Below are 6,955 nucleotides of genomic sequence, written 5' to 3'. Positions count from 1 at the left end.
GACTGGACTCATGCTGCCCTTTTTTATCCAACCTTCTCGATGAGGAAACTTCTCTTTTAGGGCCATGGTTTCTTCCATATTGATGTACTTCTCAGCTCGTGTGAATAGCTCGGTGACTGACTTTGGCAGGGTCTGGGACAAGGACATCTTGAATGCTTCACACTTAATGGCGTATGTCAGAGCTGAGACTACATCGATGATATGTAGATCGAGGATCTGAAGCCTTTCCTTATTAAACCTGGTCATGAAACTACGCAGTGTTTCATTGGGTCCTTGACGTATTTGCATGAGTGATACCACCGTCTTTCTGATTCGCTTGCTGCTTGCAAAGAAAGTGGAGAACTTATCGCCCAAATTTGAGAAGGAGGTGATAGAGTTCGGTTCCAATGTGGAAAACCAATCTCTAGCTGCATTTGTGAGGGTTTGAGGTAATGCCTTGCACATTACTGCATCAGGTGCAACCTGTAAGTTCATGATATCCGTGTACACATTAAGATGATTGATGGAGTTGGTTGTCCCATCATACTCATTTATCCAAGGATACTTGAACCTATCGGGGAGGGGATGCGTGAGGACTTCCAGAGTGAATGGCGTATTGAGGGTGAACCCTGTTGCTACTCGAGTATTTTTTTGCATACCCGTTGCTATCCCTTTTTGAATAATTCTAGCAAGTTTAGCGGAGCCCATTATAGTGGACCTTGAACCTGAAGCCACTTGCAGTGCTCCTGAAGTTCCAACCCCGCCGTTGATGCGAACCCCATTGCAACTTAGACTACGAAACCCACAACTAGATTAATGCGGAACCTAAGAACATCAATTGATAACCAGTTTGGATTTGAACCCGATAAGATGAAACAAAGAACCCAAAGATAACGGTAAAGCAGTGGACCCCTTGCTTACAAATTGAAGAACCCACGATCCGATGTTGAACACCACATGGAGTTATCCTTGATAAGTTCTAAATTATTATTCAAAGAAGAACAAATTGGAAAAAAGCAAAAACCTCTCTTGAATTCAATAATAATTGCTAAAAAAAATCCTTTACAATGTAATGGAGAGAATATTTATACTAAAGCTAAAAACCTAGCTAAAATTGTGCAAAATCGTCAAAATATCGAAAGAAGTCTAATTGATATCAAATTCTAACAAAATAAGAAAATTCGCGAAAAAGAAAAATTCTGCCGGATTTTTGTACCATGCTGCCGCATTGTACATTTCCATACGGTCGCATAGGAGAAACTATCGTCCCTCGAGAAAACCCTGCATGGGTCTGTGCGGTCGCACCACTTTAAAACCATACGGCCGCATGTTGTTACTTTAGCCTCCTTCTTTATCTGCTTGTATTGAGTTGATCCACTTTGATTCGGCTTTCGACCCCAACACGAAACTTGTCCCATTTTAAGTCACAAATATCGTCCCATCAATGGTTTCTTACACGAGCAATCCCATCGCTTGTTTCACTTGCTTTGCTCTTGATCGCATCATCGGTCCGCCTTTGATAATCAACGGGTCTCAACTCGAGCTCGCTGTCTTCAAGCTTGATTCTTGGATCACATCATCCCCTCCATCTTCAAAAGAATTTGTCCTCGAATCTGGACCTGCATCAAAAAGGGAAAGACTAGCAACGTCAAATATAGTCAATACATTATACTCACCTGGCAAGTCCACTTTGTAGGCAGTATCGTTGATCTTCTCGGTTACTTAGAAAGGACCATCTCCTCGCGGTTGTAATTTGGACTTTCGTTGCTCCGAAAAATGTTCCTTTCTGAAATGCATCCATACCCAATCTCCGGGTTCAAATGTCACACGCTTCCGCCCTTTGTTTGCCTTTGACGCGATGAGCTTGTTCTTCTCTTCAATTTGCATATGGACCTTCTTATGAAGTGCCTTCACCATCTCAGCTTTCCTCTTACCATCCATGCTACCTCATTCATTCACAGGCAAAGGAAATAAATCCAATGGAGTTAGTGGATTAAACCTATACACAATTTCAAAAGGTGAATAAGAAGTAGTCGAATGTACAGCATGATTATAAGCAAACTCAATAAATGGCAAGCAATCTTCCCAATTCTTTAAGTTCTTATTAATCACTGTTCGAAGCAATTGAGTCATGGTTCTATTTACTACTTCAGTTTGACCATCCGTTAGTGGGTGACAAGTTGTAGAAAATAACAATTTAGTTCTTAACTTATTCCACAAAACACGCTAGAAATGACTCAAAAATTTTACAACCCTGTCCGACACAATACTCTTAGGGACTCCATGCAAACGTACTATTTCCCTAAAGAATAAATCAGCAATGTTAGTGGCATCATCGATTTTGTGACATGGTATGAAGTGTACCATTTTGCTAAACCTATCAACCACTACAAAGATAGAATCCCAACCTTTCTTTGTCCTAGGTAACCCCAACACGAAATCCATAGAAATATCTACCCAAAGTTTACTAGATATAGGTAAAGGTGTATACAAGCCATGGGGTAAAACTTTTGATTTAGTCTATTTACAAGTTATGCACTTCTCACAAATTCGTTCTATGTCACTACGCATTTTAGGTCAATAAAAGTGTTCCCCTAACATGTCTAAAGTCTTTTGAATCCCAAAATGACCCATTAGACCCCCACTGTGTACTTCCCTTACTAATAATTTATGCATTGAACAATTTGAAATGCACAACTTATTCTCCCTAAACAAATATCTTTTATGTCTATAAAATTTGTCAACAGCCATTTTAGCACATGAATTATAAATGTTTGAGAAATCAAGGTCATTTTCATACATGCTCTTAATATGCTCAAAACCAAGTAATTTCGTACTTAAAGAGTTAAGAAGCACGTACCTTCACGACAATGCATCTGCAATTATATTTTCATTACCTTGCTTATACCTGATAATGTATGGAAACGTCTTTAGGAACTCCATCCACCTCGCATGTCACTTGATCAACTTACCTTTACCCCGCAAGTGCTTTAGGGATTCATGATCGGTGTGTATCATGAACTCCTTAGGCCACAAGTAATACTGCCAAGTCTCCAATGCTAGAACAAAGGAATACAACTCCTTGTCATACGCTGGGTAGTTTAGTGCAGCTCCACTCAACTTCTCGCTAAAGTAAGTAATAGGTCTCTTTTCCTGCATTAATACTGCTCCAATACCTATCCCTGATGCATCACACTCAATTTCGAACGTTTTATCAAAGTTAGGTAATGCCAAAATAGATGCTTTACACAATTTATCCTTAATGGTATTAAATGCAAGTTCTTGTGTTTCCCCCTAGTGAAGACCTACGCTTTTCTTAACGATTTTAGTTAATGATATCGTGGTTGTGCTAAAGTCTCTCACAAACCGCCTATAAAAACTAGCCAGACCATGGAAGCTCCTAACCTCAGTTATATTTTTTGATGTTGGCCATTCTTTAATAGCTTTAATCTTTTCCTCATCCACTTCTACCCCATTAGCACTAACAACAAATCCTACGAAAACAACTCTATCCATGCAAAACGTGCACTTTTTAAAATAAGCATACAATTGTTCCTTTTTTTTAACACAACAAGCACGCATTTTAAATATTCTAAATGCTCACCTAAGTCTTTGCTATAGATTAAAATGTCATCAAAGTAAATTACAACAAATTTTCCTATGAAAGCACGTAAAACATGATTCATTAAACGCACAAATGTGCTTGGTGCATTTGTGAGACCAAACGGCACAACCAATCACTCATATAACCCATATTTAGTTTTAAATGCCATTTTCCATTCATCACCCTCCCGCATGCGAATTTGATGGTATCCGCTCTTAAGATCAATTTTACTAAAAATACAAGCATCATGCAATTCATCAAACATATCATCTAGCCTAGGAATAGGGTGACGATACTTTACCGTAATGTTGTTGATAGCTCTGCAGTCCACGCACATTCGTCAAGTCCCATCCTTCTTTGACACCAATAGAATAGGCACAGCACACGGGCTCATGCTCTCCTTCACGTAACATTTGCTCATCAACTCCTCTACTTGTCTCTGAAGCTCCTTCGTCTCCTCGGGATTGCCTCGGTAAGCTGGTCGATTTAGAATGACAGCCTCGGGTATGAATTTGATTTGGTGCTCGATCCCTTGAACTGGCGGCAATCCACTTGGCACCTCCTCCAGAAACACATCTTCGAAATCCTGTAACAAAGACTTAATCACGCTTGGGAGGGAGGTGTTAGACTCCTCAAGGGAGAGGAGAGGGTCCTTGTAAACTAACAACAACACTTGTCTCTTATCACTCAAAGCCTTTTTTAATTCACTCCCCCTCGCAAAAAAGTTCACTTTTGGCTTTTCTCTCCGTTCAGTTGACTCGTTTTCTCTTTGCTCAATTGATCATTTTTCTCTCTGCTCAACTGACTCTTTTCTCTCCTCTCATGTGACTTTTCTCTCTTCCCCCTTCTCGACCACCTCACTATTTTCTCTCTTACTTACAGGCTCACTATCTTCTCTCCTTTTTGTAGATTCTCTCGCTCTCCTTTCTTCCGCATTTCTCAATTTTATTTGGTCTTCATACACCAGAACCGGTGTTAATAGCGCAAGACTAATGGACCTCTCATCCTTGACAAAGCTATACCGATTCCTACACTTATTATGTGTAACCTTCCTATCAAATTGCCAGGGTCTCCCCAATAGAATATGACTTGGTTGCATAGGCACCACATCACATACAATTTTGTCACTATATCTCCCAATTGAAAATTTAATTAACACCCGTTTATTTACCCTAACTTTCCCACTCTCATTCAACCACTGCAATTCATAAGGCCTAGGGTGTCTCAATAATGCTAAACCCAATTTCTCAACTAAGGTTGTGCTAGCCACATTTGTGCAACTCCCTCCATCAATAATCAGGCTACATACCTGATCGTGGACTTGGCACCCAGTGTGGAATATGTTTTCACACTGCTGCTCCAAATCATCTATCTTGATTTGAGTGTTAAGTGCTCGCCTCGAGACCAACAGCTCCCCAACGGCAAATTCCGTCTCATCTTTATCATCAACATCCTCCAACGCCAGCATGTCATCACACTCTCCTTCGCTTTCACTTACCACCTCTCCATTGTCCTACAACACCATGGTTCGTTTGTTAGGACACTGAGATGCCATGTGTCCCTCCCCAAACAACTGAAACACTTGATGTCTCAGCTTCATGATGGTTGTGGCTCCGATGTTGGCACTATCCTACTAGCACTTTCATCTTTCCCCTTCTGCCACTCACTTCTTCCTCTGGCTATTGCTTCACTCCCTTTATTATTACCATCCCATTTCGACTTCCAATTTGGGTTAGAAGACGAAGTATTCACCGACTGCCTTGTAGTCTCCTTCCTCTTCAGTTGTTTCTCCACCTTCATGGCCACATGCAACATGTCCTCCAGCTCCACTTAATGCTGCAATTCCTCTACATTAGCAATTTCCCGATTTAGACCGTTTAAGAACCGTGCCATGGTAGCTTCCCGATCCTTCATCACATTTGCCTTGATCATGAGTATTTTCATTTCCTTATGATAGTCTTCTACGCTCCTCGACCCTTGATACAAGCTCTACAACTTCTGATGGATCTCCATATAGTAGTGGTTAGGAACGAACCGCTTCCTCATCAATGCCTTCAAATCCTCTCAAGTACTAATTGGTCTTTCTCCACACCATCGCTGTGTAGTAACCACTTGATCCCACCAGGTTAGTGCGTAATCAATGAACTCTAACACCGCTAACTTCACCTTCTTTTCCTCCGAATAATTATAGCACTCAAAAATTAATTCCACCTTCCTTTCCCACTCCAAGTACGCCTCTGGGTCATTCCTCCCCTTAAATTGAGGAATGGACATTTTGATATTGCTCATATTCCCATCCGCCTCATCTCCGTGATTATTCCTACCCAATCGTTCAGGCCTACCACCTATATTCCTCATCCGTCCCATTCCCACTTCTCCATACTTCTCATCGTCCCATTCACTACCCAGATCAAATGCTTCTCATTCCATCCTATGCTCCCGCCTCCTCGGCCTCCTAGCATTAGATACCTCCACCTACGGCTCCCTACTAAGATTAGCCACTGATGTATCCATCCTCGTCGTCCAAACTTCATGCTTAGCTCTCCAAGCATCTTGTTAATTTAGCCTATCTCTAACAACCCCAAAAGCAAGTTCAAATCGCTGTATCAAATCCTCCGATGCATTGTTGTGATAGCCGTGTCCGCTTGAGTTAGAACCTTCTTGTTCAGACATTCTCTCAATTTCTGCCTCACCAAATTTCACTTGAAATCACACAATTGGCTTTTACCTTCTAATGAGCTCACCACTCTACCTTTTATCACTCAATGCTTTCACTAAGAGCTTCCAAGAATAGTAACGAACTCACCGGATTAAAACTTGCGGATTCAACCCGAAATGTAAGTCAAGAGGATAATTTTCAAGAGATTTGGAAACAAATGAAATGAAATTTGAATGGACTCACTAAATTTCAACGGATTAATTGCCGAAATTGAAGAATTGAAGAAAAACAAAGAACTTTGGGTTTTAAGAATTTGAATGTGAACTTGTTTGTAGCAAATCAAGCAATTAATAATTTTTTTTGACGTGAAAAGTAATTTTTTTTAATACAAGAGATTATATTACCAACGAAAAATACGGATTGAATGAATGAATTGAAGAATGACTCAAGAACAAGGAAGAAACTTAGAAATCAAGAAAACTACAACATAAACAAGAAAATTAAAGATAGAACCTGATTAAATTGGAACCAAAACTCTGATACCAACTGATGCGAACCCCATAGCAACTTAAACTACGAAACCCACAACTAGATTGATGCGGAACCCAAGAACGCCAATTGATAACCAGTTTGGATTTGAACCCAACAAGATGAAACAAAGAACCCAAAGATAACGGTGATGCAATGAAGAACCCACGATCCGGTGTTGAACG

This window comes from Olea europaea, unplaced genomic scaffold (assembly GCF_002742605.1).
Source record: "Olea europaea var. sylvestris unplaced genomic scaffold, O_europaea_v1 scaffold1461, whole genome shotgun sequence".
In the NCBI taxonomy this organism is placed as follows: Eukaryota; Viridiplantae; Streptophyta; class Magnoliopsida; order Lamiales; family Oleaceae; genus Olea; species Olea europaea.
The sequence above is the reverse complement of the archived record's forward strand: the minus strand, read 5'-3'. Positions refer to the sequence as shown.